This window comes from Cricetulus griseus, chromosome 2 (assembly GCF_003668045.3).
Source record: "Cricetulus griseus strain 17A/GY chromosome 2, alternate assembly CriGri-PICRH-1.0, whole genome shotgun sequence".
Classification (NCBI taxonomy): Eukaryota; Metazoa; Chordata; class Mammalia; order Rodentia; family Cricetidae; genus Cricetulus; species Cricetulus griseus.
In genome coordinates this window covers 427,248,792-427,270,748 of record NC_048595.1, presented here as the reverse complement: position 1 = coordinate 427,270,748, position 21,957 = coordinate 427,248,792, and the positions used below count along the sequence as shown (strand labels likewise).

Sequence of the window (21,957 nt, the reverse complement as noted above, 5' to 3'; positions counted from 1 at the left end):
AGGGCTGAGTGGAGGCTCAGGCTGAGCTGCGGGTTGTTCATTGTTGCCGCTCACTTGAGTTGTCTTGACCCTAGAAAGGGAAACTGAGGTTTTGGGATAGAGGACAGAGATTTGCAGAAAATAGGCAGAGCCCCCTCCCTCCCAAAAAGCAAAATAAATCAGAAGGGAACATGATTGTGGGGGAGGGAAAAGTTTGTTTTTAGACATTGGGGAGGGACAGGCCTCCACTTTGTCCCCAGCATTATCCCCTGAGGCCTCTGGCTCCATGGCTCCCTGGTTGGCTGGCTTTTAGCTTTCCAGAGCTATTAAGCATGTAGAGGTGTGGGCATAAGCCAGCTGGGAAAGGAATGGTGGGGGTGGCAGGGATGCCAGCATTATAGGCTGGGCTGCCTCTGTGGACACCCTGTGCTGGCAGCTGGAGTCCCTAAGGTAGCTGGTTCTTGGCCATCTCCCTTCTTGTCCTCACCTTGGTTTCTCTGAGGGAGTTGGAACTGTCATGGGAGGAGACAGCCCCTGGCCCTTCCTCCTGCAGGGCTCCACTGGGCTGTGTGTTCCCTGCCTTTTTAGGGCTTTGAGCTTGCAGCTCAGGCCGGAGCACTGGGCTGGGTAGGCCAGGGACTGGCGCAGAAGGGTGGATTTGAGGATCTGATCAGATGAGGGCTACGGGAATGTCCCCGTGAGCTCTCCACCCACTGCCATTGGAAGCTTCCTCCAGGGACCTCCCTAGCCTCCTCTTGGAGTGAATGTGGGTCTCATTTTCTGTAAGCATCCCTTGCTCTCACCTGTAGGTCTGTCACTTGGCTGCACTGTTGCTCCCTGGCTGTGTAATGTCTTTTGCTTCCCAGGTGATGCTTTTTGGTGCTAACTGAGGTTGGAGGACTGGGGGTTTGAGACAGGCCCGATGAAGATCTAGAAACCTACAAACATTGCTGCTTTCTCTCCAAAGTGTAGAGCAAGGCAGAGGGAGGGCATGAGGCTGGAGCCAGCCTGCTGGGGACCTACCTATGGTAGCCATTCCTACCTACTAGCTTTGTGGTCTCAACAAGAGATTAGGCCTCTCTGAGCCTCAGTTCTCTCTCTCAAACGGGTCAGTAGTAGTATTTTCCTCATGGCACGGACATAGAGGTTGAGTCATTGATTTAAAGTGCTTTGAGGTATGAGGTGTGGGTCAGCAGGGTAGCATGCTTGCCTAGCATGAACAAAACTCTGGGTTCTTTCTCCAGCACTGCATAAATTTGGCGAGGTGGTAGACACCTGTAATGACAAAGCTGGGGAGGTAGAGGCCTGAGGATCAGGGTTCAAGATCATCTATGACTATAAAGTAAGTTCACAGGTCACCTTGGAATACATAAAACCCGGCCTCAAAAGCAAACATCCAAAACAACAAAACAAAACAAGCCAAAGTTCTCTGTTAGTTAACATTGGTAAGTGTTCTTATTAGTGGGTGTCATTCATTCCAGAGCCTGCCTTGTGGTTGGCCATGTTCTCTCTCATAGTTGTTTCTTCCCTACGATGGAGAGAGTATATAGGTCAGGATTCAGAGCTGTCTTCCTTCCCTGACTTTGCTTCTTTAGGAGAAAGGCCTGGAGTTGAAGGGACCTCAGGCCTGTCTCCCTAGGGAGCAGGAGCAGATATGTGTTTATGGAGGATTCTGAGAAAGTTGTCATCCCAGTAAACAAGTACTTCTGGGATCCCTTCCCACCCTTCAGACAGCCACTGCTTGCATTAGAACCTCCCACGCCTGGCAAGGGCCTGGCATGTTGCCAAAATGGCTATCCTTGACCTTAGCGATAGGAAGGTTTTTGTTTTAGAGTGGGAGTCCCAGGTAAAGATTGCAAACTGGCTTAGACCCTCCGGGTCTCCTTGAAGTCTGCCGGTGGTTCCTCTTGTTGCAATCTTGGTGAGGGGTGGGGATAACCACCCCAGCCCTTCCTGTGTGTACACAGGAGCTGAGAGCTTCGCGGATTGGCCAGTAGGTCTCCTAGCCACTCCCACTCCGCTCTCAGGCCTCTACCCTCCTTGGGGTCCACGGCTTTCTGCAGCCTCCGCTATTCCTGCTCTAAGGATCGGCTTCTTGGCCTGCCCTCTTACCCAGAGAGTCCCCACCCAGGAGGCCGAGGCTGCTCTGGGTCAGGGGTGAACACAGTTTCCGGACCCCTGGCCCGCCCAGTTGCAGCTGCGAAAAGCATCAAGGGTTCTTTTGAAGAAAGAATGGTCTTAGGCTGATATGATGGCCACTGGGAGGGCTGTCTCTGGCTTCTCTTCTCTGTCGGGCTCCCCTCTGCCCTTCTGGACTGTTGATCCTTGAGAGCTGAGAAGTGGGTCTCACCTTGAACACATGCTCCACCAGCCTGAACTATCAGCTGGCCCACTCATAGCCACTCTTCAGGGAGAGGGCTGAGGTTCAGTGCTGGGCTTTGTGCTATAGCTGGGGGATGGGGTAAGGTGGGGGTTGGGGGGACAGGGCCATAGCTGAGGCTCCAGAGGAGCTCCACCACCTGGCTCACAGAGGGTTTCCACCCAGGGGGCACCCTGGACCAAGGCATTGAAGGAATGGTACTCTTCCCACCAACAGATCTGAGGCTGGCCTGGCTCTGCCCAGTGGCCGAGTCCTTTCCCTCTCTGGATCTCAATGTTCTCACTTAGCAGCCAGAGGGTTGGAGAGGTGTAGTGCTTTAGGTCTCTAAAGTGCGTCTGCCAGTCGGGGCTGGGAGGGGGGGTCCTTGGGTCCCTGGCTGTGAAACTTCACCTTGGGTTGACCTTGCTTCCCTCCCGCCCCGCCCCCACCTCTGGCAGTGGCTGGCAGGAAGTCCTGCCTGATTAGGGCCCTAATCACCGGCTGAGACTCCCAGAATCGCAGAGCTGGTGAAGCAGAGAGGGGCTGGGCTAAGGAGGGGGAGTATGAAACCAGGGCCCTGGCTGCCTGCCTGCCATCTGGGTCTGGAGGAGATGGGCTGCTGGGTTTGGGTTCCTTGGGTCCAGCCATGCCATGAGCCTGCTGAGGAGGCCGGGAGCCAGGGCCAATCCAGCTGGGCCTGGGGGCCATCCTGATTTCACAGTAACAGCCTTTTAGGGCATCCACTCTGTGCCAGGCAGGGTGCCAGATATGGGGCTGGAAAGGCCATTGAGACACCTAGTGGGAGACAAAGGGGAGTAGACAGCTCCTCTGCAAAAATTCGGCAGGCAGGCGTGGGGCACAGGGAGCTGTTTTTGTGAGTTGATGGAGGAGCTGAGGCCTATGAGAGGAAGAGCCGTTTGAGATGGACTTGGAAGGTTGAGAAGGAGTTTTACAGAGGAGAGGGACTTGTTCAGGTATGGAGCAGGCATGCATGTAAGGATGGGTAACATAATGACTCTGTCCCTTCCAGCTCTGCTACTTAACTACCTGTGTGACACTGGCCGGGTCTCAGTGTCTGAGTCTGTAAGATGAGGGTCACATTCCAGCACAGCCTTGTGTGCTGTGGGAGAGTTGAAACAAAATTCTGTGTGCAGAATGCTTGGCACAGTAAATGCAACTTCAAGAGGGAACCTGTGACAAAGAGTGGCTTTAGGGAGAGCGCAGAGGTCTTGCTTGGGTGGCAAGGGGTGGGGAATATTTCCCGGGCCAAGTCAAAGTAGAAGGCAGCAGAGGGAATTTTACATAGGAGACATCTGAGGAGGCTGTGGTTTAGGAAGCGGGGTTGGATGGGGGGCCCTGGGGATGAACTCCAGCCAGGACCTGTGTTCTGCACCTGTGCCCTTAACCCCTGGGACTGGGAAGTCCTCTTGGTGTTACTGTGCTGGGCTGGACTTCCTTCCTGTGCCCTGAGGCCAGAGCCTGCTGGCTGTGGATCCCTCCCCAGCAAGACTTCTTAATGAGCTGTAGATGGCAGGTGCCAAGAGGCTCCTTTAGGATGTATCTTTTACTGTGGCTCCCAGAACACAGTAGCTCAGCTGTGTTGAATGAATGAATGAATGAATGAATGAATGAATGGTCAAGAGTATCTCTTAGTCTGGTATAGGAGCCTGTTTGCTGGAAGTCAGTAGTGCCCATATAAGTGGCTGGTGAGGGTGGAGACGGGGCAGCCTGTTTAAAGCCAGGAGGAATGTTGAGTGTCTCAAAGGCCAGGGGCCAGCACATCACAGTTACAAGAGCTCAGGGTACTGCATATTGAAGGAGGAGAGGGAACCTCAGGGACCTTCATTTCTTAGAGTGGGGATTATCATACGATGGTGTGGCCTTGGGGTTAAGTCATAGACTTGGCAGCCGTACTGTCTGACTTTCAATATTGACTCTACCTCTGACAGGCAGTACAAACATGAACAGCTTACTATTTGTGTTGTGAAGTGTGGGAAACAGAGAAGGGGGACTGGCCTGCTCCACACTCTGTAACCTCTGTCACTGTGGCTGCTGCCTTTACTGATGCCAGGGGAGGGGACAGATCTGGAGAGGGAGTGTGCAGGCTTCTGGCTGGGGCTGAGTGTAGCAGCTGCCTGGAGGGGGATGGGAGAACACAAGAGAGGGGTGAACTCCTCCAGTGGCTTAGCTACCCCTTGGACAACCACCTAAGTGGCAGTTGCTGCCCCCGAGCTCCGTGGCTGAGCAGAATATGGGAGCAGAGGGGCCCTGATAGTTAGCGGTGAGGAGGGGTGGGAATGAAGTCGGAGAGGTTAGCAGGAGGAAGCCAGGACTCTTGAAACTCCCCAACTGGGACCCCAAGAATTTCATCCCTTGTCTTGTGCCAGAGGGCCTGGTCTTCAACCTGTAACCAGAGGCCCTGGGCTCTGTCTCCTGCCTTTAAGACTGATGCCTGCTCTGGCGCTAGCTCAAGCTCCAACTCTCAGTGACTCCCTAGGCCTCCTCTTCTCTTCCTGAATTGCTACCCCCTTTTGTGGGGACCCCAGCAGCTCTGAGATAGGGAGGGAGTATATTTGAGGAGACTGTACGTATCTGAGATAGGGGAGCTGTTGCTGAGTGTAATGGAGGGACTCGGGATGGTGGGAGTGGGGTCAGGCAGCTGGTTGTCCATTTTGACACTGTGCAACTTTGGGCAGTTTAGTTTCCCTTTCTGAGCGTCTGTGAAATGAGGGGCTGGGCCTAGAAGAGTTCTTTCCTTCCCGGCCACAGAGCTTTCTGAATGTAGGCTCCTGTTAGTGTGCCTGGAAAGATCTCCCTGGCTCCCCAGCATCTCTGCTAGCATCTGCTGCTGGCCCTGGGTGGGTCAGTGTCTGGGGACAGTGACCATTCCTTTAGGCATCCATTTCTTGGAACAGAGCAGAGGGCAACAGCTGTTAGTGTGAGCAGGCCAGAGTCTGGTGTGTCCCCGTGACTCAGGTAGGGATGCTCTGGCTAGAAGGGGGCGAACCATGGATCTCTCGCTTCTCCATGGCCACTCTCAGGAGACAGAGTGGGAGGTTTGCCTTGCTAGGGCGAATGCCACGGCAAAGTGAGTAACTTGTGAGTAATGGCTTGGTGTCTCTAGGGCAGGTGTCTCTTAGACTTCCAAGAGTGGGCCAGGAAGGCTGGAATGCTCCCCAGAGGTTGCTGAATCACAATATCAGAGCCCAAGCCCCACCCCCTCCTTTTTTTTTTTTTTTGTGAGTTGAGGGTCCTGGCAGAATCCAAGCCTTGGCCATGCCCCGATCCGAGCTGCATGTGATTCTGGCTATATTAATACTTACCACAATCTGGGCTCTCACCCCTTCTCAGCATGGTCAGGAGCTGCATCTAACTTGTAGTGGACTTGCTAAAGGGCTCAGAGTTTGCCGTCTGGTGCTTTTAGATTTGTGTCTAGCTCAGCCCCTCCCAGTTGTTTGACCTTGGCCAACTCACCCTTGTTTAAGTTTGGGTGGCTTCCTGTGGAAAAAAGGGGGGGCACTTGCATCTGGTGGATTGAAAAGGATCACATATCCAGTAGATCCCGATACTAAAGTTCCTGTTTTGGTGCTTGTGTACTTTTGAAACTGTTGACCCTCCAGTCAGCCCCAACCTGCTTGCAATGCTTTGTTCTGACACCTCTAGCCCTCTATGCGTGCATGAGTGTGTGTGTGTGTGTGTGTGTGTGTGTGTGTGTGTGTGTGTGTGTGAACACTCTCCCTTCTGTTTTTCCAGATAGGCAGGGATCAGGCAACTGTCAAGTCCAAGTTTAAGGGTAATTGGTTACTGCCTCAGGTTGCAGCAGAGGGCCCAGTTCCTTTAGGTATTTGGGGATGGGTAGGGGTGCAGAGACCTGATGGTGCTTCAGGGACCTCCAGTTCACTTTTATCTGCTGCTTTCCCACATCTGGCTTCCCACTGCACTTGGCTCTGGCTCCTTAGTGCTCTGGGTCACACAGGCAGCTGGATGTGTTGGCAGTGCCTTCATGAGCCTGTTCTGGGGTGGGGCCAGAGGGCTAGGGAGTGACTTTGCATCTGGTTAAGTGGTGTGGTATGTGTGCTGGGTGCCGAGCCTGTGGTGCCTGGGGCATTGAGAGCTGTGTGTGGTCATCACTGTGTTGTTTGTGGGTGTCTCAGGGTCACAAAGTCTCTATCTGATGGGTACTTTCTCTCCTCATCTCCAACCTGCCTGCTCTCTGAGGCTGGGAGAACCAGGTCTATTGCTGCCTTCCTTCCCTACCTCCCTGTCAGAGTGCATCCCTGAGCTTTTCCCGGGAACAAGGAAATATAACTGGGGTGGATATGCGTCACACAGAGCTAAACAATGCTGGTTACAGCCAGGCTTGCTCCGGCCTTGGGGCTGGCCCCGCTTCAAGTGTCTGTTGCTGGCTAATTGGGAGCAAGAAGGGCTTCCTGCCTCTTGCCACAGATGGTCTTAAAGGAGATTCGTGAGGCCAGGCTGCCCTGCCCTAGGGACCTCCTGCTTCCGGGGTTCTGGGCAAGTGTCATCCATTCCTTACTACTGCCCCTGCCGTCTGTGGGTCAGACATTTCTGCAGGAATGACTTTCAGGTAACTGAAGCTTATACTACATGAAGAGTGGAAATCTTAGTGTTTTGATGGGAATTGTCATTGGATAGTTGCCTTTGATTGATGGTAAATGGGAACTTCAAATGCTTATTTATTTTTGTTTTCTGTGTATGAGTGTTTTGCCTACATGTGTGTGCATATGTTGGAGCCTGAAGAGGCCAGAAGAAGTTGTCCGATATCCTGAAATTGGAGTTATGTAGTTGGTTGTGAGCCACCGTGTGGGTGCTGGAACTCGGACCCAGGTTTTCTGAAAGAGCAGAAAGTACTTTTGACCACTGAGCCATCCTTCCAGCCTAGATGGGAATCGTAAAAATCTACTCCTTCCTCCATCTTGTAGTCTCACTTCTTCATAAAAAGGGGCTAACAAAGGAACTTACATCCCAGGGTGGGGCTGGAGATGCAGTGAGTGGAGACGTGTCAGTGAGAGCATTGAGAGACACACAGGCCCGTTGCTTTGTGTCTTGAGCATTCCTGCAGATGGGACTTCATCAGTGGGGAAGGCATGTGCTCTACAGCTGAGCTACCCCCTTAGCCTGTTCATGATCATGTTAACTGTTCCCAACCAGCTGCAAAGCAGTTCTCACGGGTTCCTTTTACATGTGGGGATACTGAGAGGGAGGGAGTTAAAGGGTGTCTGAGCCCACACCCGGCTTGCAGTCCAACCAGTCCCTTTGCTTTTTGGTTGGACACCTGTGGACTTTTGGAGGCATTCAGGAATTTGGAAAGGACAGTTGCTCATGGAAGGTATTATGATCCTGTGGAGTAGAACCTGCTCCCAAGTGACGGGCTTAGTTTAGTGCTGAGCTATTTAGAGTTGTGAGCAGGACAAAATGGTTCTTCAAGGGTCCGGGAGACTAAAGTTCACAGATAGACTTTGCGGCTGTGGAATTTCCCCTGACAAACACGAGGCTGGCTTTGCTTTCATCCTGCCTTGGCAAGCTTTAACTCCTGTAAAAAGAGAAGTAGCGAGACATCAGGAAGGACTTCCTGTCAGCCTGCTAGGCTATTTAGGGAGTCCAGAGAATGAACAGAAATTTAAGACATTTCTTCAAAATTGAGATGACCCTTTTGACATTTCGGTGTACCTGAAATTATAGCCATCCTGAGGATGGAAGGGTGCAGTGATTGTATTTAGCATTTCTCCCTCTCCAAGGCTGTCATCCTGAGGCTGGAGCTGAGGCTCAGTTAGTTGGAATAGTACTTAGCTGGCATGCCTGACACCTTGGTTTTTTTGTTTGTTTGGTGTGTGTGTGTGTGTGTGTGTGTGTGTGTGTGTGTGTGTTTTGTTTTTCGAGACAGGGTTTCTCTGTGTAGACCTAGCTCTTCAGGAACTAGCTCTTGTAGACCAGGTTGGCCTTGAATTTACAGAGATCCACCTGCCTCTGCCTCCAGAGTGCTGGGATTAGAGGCATGCACCACCAGTGCCCTGCAACACCCTGGACTTAAACCTCAGTAATGCACAAACCTGGGCCTAGTGGTGCACATCTGTAATCCCAGATAATTCTAGTACTTGAAAGGTACAGGCATGAGGATCAGAAGTTCAAGGTCATCCTCTGATAAACAAAACAAAATCAACCTGTCATCTGGGTGGAGGATCAGGGACTTCCTAGAAGTTAGGAAATAGTGCTTGGAAGGCAGCCGTGCAGCTGTAGAAGGGCAGAGGTCTGCATGCCATTGGTTGGACTGCATGGCAGCAGGTGGCTTGGCTTAGGAGGCAGGGGACTGATGCTCCTGTAGGACCTTCTCTGATGTGACTGACTCCTAATCTAGCCTGTCTCCCTTGACCCCCAGCCTTCCCTGACACATCTCAATGGCAGCTGACCCTGTCCCCAGCAGCTCTTGAGACCTTTGGCTCTATGGATTTTCCCATTGCTCTTAATTTTTTCCTCCTTCCAGGCATCCCTCCTGCCTCTTTGTTCTATTATGGTTTAGGGCCAAAGCCTTGTGTTCCTTAAAGTTCTCATGTAGGGACAGACACCCACAGTGGTGAGTGAGGGGTGAGACAGACAGCCTCCTTTGGGTGTAACCTTGGGAAAAACAGACTGGACAGTCATCCTAGGGTAAGAATGGCCTCTTCCAACTTCCACTGTCACAGTTCCAGGCAGATTTATAAGTCTATTTACATGCCTGTCTCTTCCCGAGGCCACAACTTCCGTCCAGGGTTGGGCCCGTTCTCGGTTCTCTTTCCCATCTTTCTCCTCAGCTGGGAGCTCTGTCACCTTGGCCTGAGTGAGTGCTTGGCTCTGCTTCTTGCGTCTGTCGCTTCCTCTGGGCCCCTCTTCTACCAGAACTTTGACCAAGCCATAGCCTGTCCCTGGAGCAGCTTCTAGGAACTTCTTAGAAGTCATCTGTATGCCATAGGCTGTGCAACAAATGCCTGCCCCAGGAGTGGGGCTTTCCTGATCCCTGCATTTCAGAGGCAGCTTGGAAGGGTGCTCAGCCCCTGCACTCAGGACAGAAGCCTGGTTCCTGCATCAGGGGTCTGATTTCTCATCTATGGACTACGTCATCTCTCCCCCTATCCAAGTTAAGTAAGCACTCTGCACAGTGCTACATAGCTCTCTTGATGCGGTCTTTTCTGAGACAGCGACACGCTTTTGAGACTTCAGTTGCCGAACTTCAGTCTCCCACATAGCTGGGATTCCAGGCCTGTGCTAACAGGCCTATCTTCTGCCATCTTCTCCTTTAAGTGTCCCCTCTAAGCACCCTCTTCACTCTGTCTTCTGTACCCTTTGAGAGCCTCTTCTCTCCTCAGAGCAGCTGCCTCTTTCAGGATGGCCTCCTGGCTGCCAGCCCCACCCCACTCTTTCCTCTTGCTCTCTGATTGGCTTTGGAGGTCTCAGGCTACTGCAGAGGCCTGGACATTACCCTTCAGCCAGGCACTGTAAGTTATACATTGCTCACCCAGGTTTGCTGTCCTCCCCCTCAGAGGCCATGGCTTCTATGGAGGGCTTCCTGGGGTCCTCTCTGGGCCTGGAGGTCCTGGACAGAATGGAGTCAGACTTGAGTTTTGAGTCTTCCTGGGGCAGAACCCTCCTTCCATGTTCATTCTTTACTGGTGCATAACGGTAGGCTGTGGCTTCTCAGAGCCCCACTCTTACTTGTCTGTGAAATGGGCTGCAAAGCTCTCCAACAGAGGGCAGAATTTGGAATAAAAAGCAGGAAATGGCACAGGGGTTGTGAGGGAAGATTGAGAAGTGGGCCTGCAGGGATGATTCCACAGGTCCCTGTGGGCTGTAACAGCTGTGTTAGGACATTTAGCCTGGATCCCCTCACTCAAGATAGTACGGTCTTTAGGCTGAGGAGTAAGTAACATGGCTAGTGTACATTTTAGAAATGGCTTCCTGGTTGCTAAGAAGAGACCAAGGGCAAGAGAGGAGGTCCTGGGAAGGGTTAATGCTACTATGTTTGACTCAGGTTACTGCAATGGTGATAAATGGGGGAGGGACTTCCAGGCTTAGGGGAGTCAGGGAAAGGAGGGAAAGGAAGATGCACAGATTTTGGCTTGAACAATATTGAGTAGCCCAGAGGTTGGCTACTTGCCAGAACTTTGATTGGCTGGTGTCAGGCCCAGGGCCCAGCCATGGCCCCTGGCTGTACCCCCTTTCCCCATCCCATCATGTTTCCTGGCCATTGTTCACCTCTTGCTCTTATGACCTTGGTTGAAATCTTGAGCTCCAGGCCTGTGCTCAGTAGGTGCTTGGAGCTCAGATTCTATTGCCCACAAACCCATCCCAGTGTGTAACCTTGCTCCTTTCCCAGCTTCCCCAGCACTGGGGATCAGCAAGCATGGCCTTTGTGTTGGCTTCCTGGGATCTTAGGGTTGGGCTCCCTAGGCGACCCATCTTTAGTATTTCTGTGCAGCCCATGGAGCCTATGGACAGTGGTTCTCAACCTGTGGGTTGCAACCCCCAGGGGTCATATATTGGATATTTATATTACGATTCCTAATTGTTATAAAATTACAGTCATGAAATAGCAATGAAGTAATTTTATAGTTGGGTGTCACCACAACATGAGGACTGTATTAAAGGGTCACAGTATTAAGAAGGTTGAGAACTACTGTGTAAGGTGTTGATCCCAGTTGGCATTGTGTGCCATCTTTCAGGATGGCTCTGAAGGGGATTAGCTTCAGTAATGGGGCCTACTTGGATCATAGCTGGGTATGTTTTCTCCACTTTCACCCTCACTCCCGAGCTGCTTGGGGACCTTCCAACTGAGTGCTGCATTCCGTGGGCTCCCAGAGGCTTGAGCACACCCAGTCAGCTCTTCCTGCTATAGGCAGACTGTTTGGTGAGTGGGCAGTGTTGTGTGGGGTGTGAGAGCCACTCCTGTTTGTGGGGAGACACGTGGAGGGGTCTGCCAGGAGGGCAGTTTTCCTGCTTGAATAGCCCATCTGACAACTGTGTAGGACCTGGTGGTGGGCCAGGTGGCCAATGATAGGTGCCACAGAAGAGGAACCAAGGTAGAGGAGGAACTTGGGGACATAGTGGGGGTAGGCCTGGGGACCTTGTGGGTCCTGGGGACAATATTCTGAATCAGTGATCTGAGACAGTACCCCGTCCTGTACTCCCTAGGTTCTGAGTCTAGTCAGGGTTGTGTTTATAGAAAGGGCAGATCCCTACCCCTCCAATTCTCTGTCATCACTGAAGCTGAGGGATCCAGGGCAGGGACTATCCTTCTGTCTCGAGGTATCCTGGGAACAGGCCTCTTTTTGCCTCCTGGCAAGAAGGAACTCTGCACACTTCCTTTCCTGGTTGGAGTCGAACTCTATATAAGGGAAGGAAAGAGCCTTGCTACTGGCTGGGAGCTAGAGAGGGGCAGTGCCCTGCAGGGTTTGCACAAGTCCAGCAGCCATGGATCTAAGGCAGGGGTCTCCCCCAACAAGACCTCTTCTGCCTAGGGTCTGAAGCTCATCCCAGAAGGCTAGTGACTTTGAGCCCTGCTGGCATTCTTCAGTCTTGTCCCGCTTCCAGGCTTTAACCCCATGGCCTTGGCATCATTTGGGCACCCACAAGACCCAGGGGACACCTAGGTGCCATTTGGTGGTTTCCTCAGTTGCAGGAATGAATACTTGACTTTTCTGGGGTCACCATGTGGTGAAGCTTGGTGATCAGAGCTTAGATGCTGGCTACCTCCTGGTACAAAGGGTGACCACAGACAGAGTAGTGGTTGGTGGCTCTGCTTGGGAGTGGAAGGAGTAGAGGCTAAGCTGGAAGCCCTGGGCTAGAGTGTTTTATGGGATCCTAGATTTTGGGGTACCCAATGGTTCCCTGGCCCTAGGCTTCAGGCTCCTCTTTTCCATCCCCTTCTTTCCCTGGTTTCTGTTGGTATGGTTACTATACCTCCCGGCTTGCATTAAGTTCTTCTACTCTTCCATTCTTCCTGCCTCTGTGCCAGGAGTTCTCTGTCTGGAGAATAGTTTCTGATGGTCCTTTCTGTACTCAAGAACCTTCATTGGCTCCTCAGTGTCAGCAGCCAAACGTCTGACCTTTTTTCCTGGCCATTCACCATTTTCCATGGCAAAACATGGAAAGAGTGGTGCATAGCTCCTCCCCTGTTATACCCACCTTAGTGGCCCCTTCTTCCCCCAGTCTGGGTCCCAGCTAAAGGGGGGTCCTGGTAGTCCTTTTGACAGCCACGTCTCTCACACATGTTAGTGTCACTGAAATGCCCTTTCAAAACAGACTTCCTTTATGAAGTGAGCGCTGGGCCAAGCCGCACACTGGAAGTGACCTGCATGCTTCCCTTTGGTGGGAGTAAGGATGAGGGGTACAGTAGAGCAGGGGAGCCACATGGTACTGTGACATACAGCAGAGAGACAGACGTGATACTTCCCGTGTGCCTGGCTCACTATCTATCCCTCCTTGGGATGCCCACACTCGTGACTTGCAGCTCCAGAACCTTGCCTCAGTGTGTGTCTCATCCAGCCAAGGAGTAGAGAACAGGTAGGAAAGACAGGTGTTGGAGGCAGGCTAAAGCAGGTGATGGTCTTTCTGAGAGCCTGCAGGTCCCTAGAAACTAGTGCACTGATGCCCACCTTGCTGGGGGTGGGAGTGGGGGAAGAGGCACCCCATACTAGACTAGAGCTTGCTATTAGGAAACCTGGGCGGCCCCCCTAGCCATTGCTGCCCAGATACTGTTGCCAGGTGTTTGACTTTGGGCTTAACTTCTGTGAGGCTTTTTTTTTTTTTTTTAAATCTAAACATTGGTCTGAAAGTGAAAATGTGAATGGCTGTAAAGTGCCAACTCAGTGACAGTAGGTGCTATATAAACCCCATTATCCTTCTGTTCCCTATACCATTTGGTGCCATTAATGTGGGTACCCGGACATGTTGGACAGGAATATGGATCACCATTAATACTTCTGTGGAAATGAGCCATGTGTCCATCACACATCGATCCACTCAGGGTGGTGGTGCACACAGTGGGAGTTTTACCTTGAACCTTGGTCGATCTTAGAAATGTGGATTCAGGGTCATGAAATTGGCTCTCATGGCTTCCAGGCTGGGTTCTACAATCAGGATCAGAACACAACACTGTCTCCTGTGGCCTGGCTCTCAGTACATGGACACTGTGTCCCCATGGGCTCTCCCTCTTCAGTCTGTGTCTCTTCCTGTAAGGACAATAGGTTGTACTGACTCAGGGCTCACCTCGGTGGACTCACTCAATCACCTCTTTAACGACTCCATCACTGGGCACATTACAAGGGACTGGTTTGGATTTTCGCATGCCAATTTAGGGGATATTATTCAGCTATAACATGAAGGAGAATCAGCCAGACACAAAACAGCAAGCATATGCTTGGTCTTTCAAGAGTGTGTCTGTTAACAGAACGCAAATGTCCTGGTTTCTGTCACACCAGATAGCACAAGACTGTCTGTGGGTGTTTATGTAGGTCTCATCAAAATCAGCAAATGGTTTTGCAGTGGTTGACAACTACAGGTGACATCCAACCCAGTCTAGATCAATATCACACCAGACACAGTGACTTACCCCATAGGTTGTGTACGTGGTCCCAGGGCTGCCTTCTTGTAGGTGCCAGTTTCAAACTCCAGGGTGTCTTTGTGCTTCTGACCAATAGGGTATCATTTGAGATTCTTATGACTCTGGTTTGGGTACCATCTATTTGCTCTAGTGGCCCTGTAAACTTGGGGGCGGGCGGGCATGTTTTGTGGTGTACCAGGAAGGATTTGATGAAGGGTACAGATGATGAGGTATGCAGGGTGAGCAGTGTGGGAGTGAGGGGTACCTTTCTCTCCAGGAGCTATGTGTAAGGCCCCCAAAGCCCATCCGTTGGGTCTCATTGCATGGGTCTGATTGCTCATGGTCTTGTGGCAAACGCAGGAAGGCCTTTTGTGCACATTCTTCCTGGCCTCTCTGGGCATCATTCCTCCCTCTGTAATGAAGAGGGTCCTGTCCTGCTGAGGGACAAGGGAAGGGTCAGAAGTCTGTGGCCAGTTCCAGGATACATGGTCCTGGAAGATGAGAGTTTGTGTGGCCTGCCCAGGAGTACAGACGTCTCAATTCTTGAGATCTGCCTTGGAAAGGGAGTTTAGATGGGAGTGATGGTCAAAGCCCCTCAGGTATCTATCATCACATCACAGACGTCTCTGGGGTAGGTACATTCACAGAGGCAGAAGTTGAGATGTTTTGGTGTGGGGAGGGAAAGAAAGGACATCGTTCAGTAGGTGTAGTGTATTGGATGATGAAAAAGTTCTGGAATTAGGTACTGGCTAGCATGTCACTGTTGATGAACTCAATCCCACTGATTTGTATACTTAGAAATCTTACTTTTTATGATACTTTGTATTTTAAGAACATAATAATAATAATAATAATAATAATAATAATAAATAATTATGTTGGGTATTGGGTACCGAATCCAGCATCCTGTGCATTCCAGTCAAAAGTTCTATCACTGGGCCACATCCCTAGCCCTTAAGATGGAACTTTTATGTCATGCATATTTTGTCACAATGAAAAGGGAGAGCAGCAATGAGATGGTTCAGAGGGTAAAGATTTTTGCTGCCAAACATCAGAATTCCATCTCCAGGACTCATGTGGTAGAAGGAGAGAACTGATTTCTGCAAGTTGTCCTCTGACCTTCATACACATACCATGGCATAAATGTGCCCAACGTGTGTGTGGACGCGCGTGCGCACACACACACACACACACACACACTCACACATGCGTACACACACTTCTAAAATTATGCTATTAGAAAAAGATGGTGAGATGGAGCATTTGAGCCAACTATACAGTGATGCAAACCTATGATTCCAACACTGGGGAGGCTGAGGCAGGAAAGGGTTTTGGGCTTGTGTTGGCTATATAGCAAGACCCTGACTCAAAAAAAAAAAAAAAAAAAGCCACCACCACCACCACCAAATAAAATAAGAAAAAACACAGACCCAGCACATGTTAGGAAGGAAACCCAAGATAGTGTTTTTACCCAGAATACTGTGGATGCTGGACCACCCCAACTGATGAGGTTATGGTTGGAAGTATGAGGCTTCCAGTACAGTTTCTTGGGTCAGAGCGCACAAGTATGGAGACTCTTCTGCAGGACCTGGCCAGTTTAGGAATCTGGAATTTTATGTATGCAAGGTTGAGAATGTTGGTTTTAATTGGGGGTCTTGGGAACAGGGATGCTACCCAACTGGGGCCTAGGTCCTTCTTCTTGCAAGGTAGTGAGACAATGAAAGGAGGTGCTGGTAGGTGTCTGGGTGGCGCTTGCTCTGTGCAGTGCATGGTGGGTATGAGAGCAGTGCAGGATCTTGCCTCTACCCAGTTGGGGCTCAGTCTCCTGTCTACTAAGCAGGGATTGTAATTAGTAGGCCCAGGCCTTTGTAAGCCCTAGATGAGTTGTCACATTGCACAGAGCCACGGCTCCTGGAAAGTGAACGTGGTGGTGGTTGCTGCTTCTGTGACTTCAGTGTCCTTTATTCTTCATGTGGGGACCTGGAGCAGTAGGATGATTCTGTCCCAAGTCCAGAGGGCTGCCAGGGGGAGCCACTCACCTGAGGCCGACCACCTGTGTCTCATCTCTGGCATCTTGGCTCAGAGGTGAGGTCAAAGCAGGGCTGTCATCAGAGTCCTTGAAGACAGCCCAGGGCTACCTAAGTCCCCTATAGTTAGCAGGGTCAGCTATTGCTGATGCCAGGAGTGCGGGGCTGTTGAGCACAGACCACAGAGTGGCAGATTCCCTGGTACTCCTGGCACATTCTGGGCTCCTGAGAGGGTGGCTAGGGGCCAGGGTGCTGTAGAGAAGGAGAGACAGACGGCCTTTTAAGGAAACATTTCTGTGCCTCAGAAGAAAAAAAAAGAGCAAGTATGAGACTCTGAGACATAGTCCATGGGCCAGCAGCCATGGCCCAGTATGGGCCTGGGGTGGAAAGCCCTCAGGGATATGGCCTTGTGGAGGTATGACTGTACCCCCTTAGGCAATGGTTCTTAGTGGGTACATCTGCCTGGGGAGTTGGGCATAAAGGGAGAGGAAATGGTCCATAGCTAGGATGGGCCTGGGAGAGAGACCCTCTGTGTGTCTCAAAGCCACTGCCTACCCTTATACAATGGAGGCCAGTTTGGGCTCTGTCTGGTAGCTGAGGCAGCGCTGACCTCCTGTGTAGGGCCCTTTTTATCGGCCACAGATATCTATCTGCAGTGTTCAGGATGGGAACCCAGCCAGGACGTGGTCCAGCAATCCTACCCAGACCCTGTGGCGCTCCAGTGAGTTGGGAGGGGGCCTCTGAGAGCTTGATCTGCGTTTTTGGCTTGGAACTATAAAGGACAGGCAGTGTAACCTGTGGCTGAGCCATGGCTATTGATCAGGATGACCATAGGCAGCTTGGCAGATCTCTCTCCTCTCCATGTTAGCTTCCACCCTGGGCCTGATCCCCTCAGACACCTGTAAAACATTCACCCCAAGTTCTATGCTCATGTGAACCAGACACTGGGCTTTGGGCTCTTTCTGTACCCCTCACTCCCCTACAGGGAGGACCATGAGTCATCAGACCTCTTCACACCAAGTCTTGGGACCCAGATTGCCTGGGTTCAATTCCCAGGCTCAACATTTGCTGTGTGACTGTGGGTAAATTGCTTACCCTGTCTGTGTCCCCACACCTCCTGGGGAGGTAATGGTAGAGGCTGTCTTTCTGGTGGTTGAAAGGGCAAAGCGCTTTATTGAGAAGCATGCCGGCTAGGTGGTACCAGCTCTGCAACCGTTGATATTGCATGTGAGATGGGGTTGCCTCCTGTCTGGAGTGGCAGCTGCCTCTTCAACCACCCCCTGCCTCTCTGTGGGCCTCTGGCCTGGTGCTTGGGTGAGGAGTCAGAGCCAAGGTTGCGTACTGAGCTCTAACAAAAATGTGTTGGCTGGAGAAAGGAACGCACTGGCCTCTGACACGTGCCCTGCTAATTGTTGGGCTGGCCTGGCCATTGAGCCCTCCTTCCTCTCTCCCTTTTAGCGGCCCAAGTTGCCATGACCTTGGCTCCTAGCAGGACGAAGATGAACTGATAATGACAGTCCCCTTCCTAGTGGGTGCTGCCTCCCCCCAAAATGCTCTGTGCGATTCCTGGGAGATTTGGCTATTCCCGGCCTGCAGGAGCCTCCCCCAGCTCTGACTTGGAGGGTGAACCACTGGCTATGGGGAGAAAATTGGGGCGGAGGTCTAAATCATGTTTTTCAACTATTTTAAATTCATCTTTCTACACTGTAGAGGAATCAGAGGTTGGGGTGGGGGACTTTATGGTTGCTGTAGGATCCAGGGTATAAATGCAGCTATGCTGACATCCAGGTGGGTGTTTGACCTGTCACAGGGATTTGACTTGTGAGGGATATTTCATGTGTGAACTTCTGAAGAGCTCTCCCTGTGCCTCAGGGAAGGGCTCTCCCCCTGGGGATGGGGTAAAAGTGACCTCAGGAGGTCCAGGGGCTGCTGGAACAGATGCTAACAGGGACTTTCTTTACCTCTCTCACAGGTGGCTGCCCCTTGTGTTCCTCCATCCAGCCATGAACTGGTGGTGAGTGACGGCCTTTCTTTCCCCCATCTACTCTCCCCTGCATGTTGGGAGCTGGGTTTGTGGGGTGGAGAGGGTTGAGGGCTTTGGACTGAGGCTGGTGAAAGGAAATGAGTCATGAGGTCCCTCCTGACATGCTGCAGGGCCTGCTCTGTGTGTCTGGAGATTTGAGGTCCTTGGGAAAACCCATAAAAGGCCATCTTAGTATGTCCCTAGGCCTGGCTAGGTTACTGTTGTTCCAGAGCTTGGAGGACTAGGGTGTGCTGCTGTATCTCCTTCCACCCTCCTGACTGTAGGTCTTGTACCCTTCAGCTGGAGGCAGGGGGATAGACGGTGTTTCCCGGAGTCCATCTATGAGGTGGTGGCCTCTGCTCCTCTCCTCAGCTTTGCTATGTCCCCATGACTCTGTTTTTCTGCTTTTATGGCCCTCATCCCCCTCATCCCTGTCATGTTTCCAGAACAGTTTGGACAGGGGCAGGACCTCCGTGAGTTGTGGGGCTGTGGAGCTGGCCCGCTGCAGACTGATTCCAGCTGGGCTGACGTGTTGGCTGAGCTTCCTGCTTCCTTAGCCTCTCCAGGTCCCACTCTGCTGTGTTCTGGGGGCAGGCCGGGTCTGGGGACTGCAGAAGAACTGTGTGCGTGTGCGTGTGTGTGTGTGAGGAATGTGCAGAGGGGCTTGATGAGGGCCCACCAGATCCGTGGGGCTGGTGTGGAACACCGGTGGTGGTGCCAATGTTAAGGGGAGTCTAAATCTGATTGTTAGTATCCTGCATAAAAGTGTGGTCACTTGCTCTGCCTAGATGTGGGACACACACCCAGTCCGTCTAGTTTTCTTTTGCTCCAACCGTAACTTGCCTGTAACTGTAGGCTGGTCCCTTCTTTCTCTTTGCTTCTTGGGTCTCTGATACACTGGGTTTTCTGCCTCAGAGCCATGTTGCTCTGCTATATACTCAGGCCATGGCTGGACCAGCCGCAGAGGCCAGGCGCCCTAGGTCAGCCTCTCCTGGATTCCAGCTGCCCCACTGGGCCCTCTACATGTGAGTGTTACTTTCACAGAGCCCTGTAGCAACAGCAGGGTAGGGGTGAGGCTGTGAATGAAGCGGGAATGGTTTGGCCAGAAACCTCTCCAGGGTCACAAAGGCATGCCATGTACCGGAGGAGGGCAATGGGGAGAGAAGATGGATGACTCTTGTCTTCTGTACTGAGCTACTACCTTAGGGCTAAGAACGGAATGTCCTTGGCTGGCCAGGAAAGTGGAGGGTCCAGGGTTTAGGGACCACGAGGCAGGGGCCAGCATCTGGCTGGTGAGCTTTGTTTACAGAGGCAGGGTCCAAGGTCAGGGCAGAAGGGCATAGGATGGTGCTCCGGCTGGAGGACCGCCTGCCTTTTGAAGGACACATGCGCCAGGTAGGACTTCTCCCTGACTCCGTGTTGTACCCACGCAGTGGTCTTCCAGCACTTTGGATGGGCAGTCTCCTGGTGAGGCGGGGGCCTGGAGGTCCTCAGGACCACCTGCTCCAGCAGTAAGAATTCAGGGAGTTCCACTCCCTCCCCTGGTCCCAGCACCCCATTCCCAGATCTTTATTCATCCCCTATTCCCTGTTCCCCAACTGCTTGGCTTCAGTGACCCTGAACACGTCACCTACCTCCCCCCTCTCTCTAGTTGCCCTTCTCTAGAATGGGAGCTAGTAATAGCACCTACTTCATGAAGTTGTCAAAAGAATAGAACATCAAACTAATCCACCTAATATATATTCCAAAGCCACCGAGGACTGTCACCTCACTTGGAGCAAACCTTAGGTTCTTCTACAGAAACCTTCCTCTCCCAATTTACCTCTTTTTCCCCCCCCACTCTGTTGTAGTTCCGGGCCTCTGTCTTGCTGACCCTTAAACATATCAGACACCATGCTACCTCAGGGACATGGCTCCTTCTGTTCCCTCTGCCTTGAATGCTCTTCCCATAGACACACCTGCAAGGTTCTTGCCCTCCTCGCGTGCCAGCGTTTCCCTTCCCACAGGAATCTCACCTCCCTTCCTTCTTCCCTTGCTCCGTGGTGCTTATGGCCTCTCTCACATACTCTGCACCCATACCATTTGAGTTCCAGGACAGGGACTTTTATCTTCAGTGCATTCAGGAGGCATTCATACACGTGCCCTGGGCACAATTTAGGACTGTGATAGCTGGGGGCGGGGTAGGTGGGTGTTCCCTAATGACTGTGGTGAGTTCCATACATGGGGGTCTGGGGCAAGCCACTGCATTGACTAGGAAGCTCTGTGCTGCCCTGCCAGTGAGAAAGTGGCGCAGGCGAAACAAGGAGAAAGTTTGGCTCCCCAGCACACTCAGCACCTGCTTCCTTGTGGTGGGTGAGGCAAGCGCTTGGAGCCGGCACCTAAGAGGGAGGAAAGGGTGGGTTCAGGGTTTTCCTTCCTTTTCTCTCCACTGCCAGCCTTCCAGCCTCTGTAGGCTGCTGTCTGGCCTGTCTTATTCTCCAGTTTCCCAACCTGGTGTGTCCCGTTCATCTGTCTGTCTAAGGCATGCTCTGGCCTTGGTTTATCTCTGCTTCCGTAGCTTTTTTTTTTTTTTTTTCTTTCTGACCTTGAATGAATCCTAACCACCCTTCCCCTGATTCAGACCCAGATTTTCTGCCCCGGTTCAGGCTCTGCTGGCCAAACATATTTTTCAGCCTGTGCCCAGGCCAGCTAGGGTTGAGTGGTTTAATCTTCAACTCGTGTTTTCTTCTTACTCAACAGATGTTGCCCAAGGCATTGGGTAGAAGAGCCAGGGGGCTGCCCCCTCCCGTGGGGCTTTAGGGGCAGGACAGAGTTAGGATGCCTGCCGTAGACACTCCTGATCCTTGCAAAGAGCTGAAGCAGCTGTTTCTCAGGCCCTGAAAGATAGAGTTTGAGGAATTTCCGGATGGTGATTGCCCAATGGATTGCCCACTAAGGCACCTCCTGTCAGGACCTCTGTATGCGTGATAACTGGCATCCCTGGGTGGGATGGCTATCAAGGCATCTGAGGCTAGGCTGTCTGCACACAAGGGCTAGTACCCTGGACACCTGGGTAACTGGAGACACAGTTTCCCCTACCATTGTTAGCCTCACAGCAGGGGGTTGGAATGTCCTACAAAGTAACCTGGAGGTCAGGTTGGGGTGAGAGTTGGGGAGCAGGGGAGTCAGAATACTTAAGGGCACGGGTGGTTTCACCTACAATAATAACATCGCAGTCTCCCCGCTCCCAATTTGAGGTTTTACTTTCCTGGGTTTCAGTTACCTGATGTCAACTGAGGTCCAAAAACATTAAGTGGAAAATTACAAAAATAAACAATTCACCCACTTTAAATTGTGTGCTGTTTTGAGTAGCATAATGAAACCTGGAGCGTCTGGAGACGTCTGTCCACTCGTGCCCAGTGAGTACATGCTGGGTGTGCTGTTGGCCTGTAAGTCAGCAGCTGCTTCTGCCGCTAGACGGACTATCATGGTGTCATAGTGTTGGATTCAAAGGCACTGCTATTTTACTGAATATCTCCACAGTACAAGAATTTCAGAGCAGGCCAACCAGGCAGGGCTAAGGGAAGCCATGTCTCCTCCTCTCTGTGAGGAGACAGTTCTCCATGTATGTATAGGTTTTATTCTAGCTGTAATTTTGGGTATCTGCTGGAATCTTGGGACCACCCCGAGGGGGAGGGGCCACTGCAATGGCAGCGGTGAAATGCTTGCATTTTGTGTAGTTTTGGATGTGGACACAGGAAAGAGATGCTGTGCCTTACTTCAGTGTGGCTGATGTGGTACTGAGTTGAGGCCACAAGATGGATCCGCGTGAGAGTGAGTTTTTCATCCATCAGCCTACACCAGAGCTATCCTCTCAGCCACTAAGCGTGGCAAATGTGTCACTTGCATAGCACTTGCAGTTTTCAAAGCCTTTTCCATGGCTCAGGGCAACTGGGAGTCTTGTGACCCACATGGACACCTGGGCAGCCTGTGTTTA

General features: G+C 51.8%; 1 protein-coding gene across 7 annotated transcripts in view; it reads left to right on the top strand.

The window, feature by feature from the left end:
* The window catches only part of Tns1 (tensin 1), a 162,503-nt gene that overhangs the window by 34,091 nt on the left and 106,455 nt on the right, over window positions 1–21,957 (top strand). For 4 of the 7 annotated variants that reach the window (XM_035441023.1, XM_035441029.1, XM_035441028.1 and 1 more), the window contains one exon: window positions 17,931–17,972. The gene's annotated coding sequence lies outside the window, so the exon portion shown is untranslated. Of the gene's footprint in view, window positions 1–6,711; window positions 6,927–17,478; window positions 17,747–17,930; window positions 17,973–21,957 lie in introns of those variants that run through there. The other 3 variants (XM_035441022.1, XM_035441024.1, XM_035441026.1) reach the window with 3 other exon arrangements.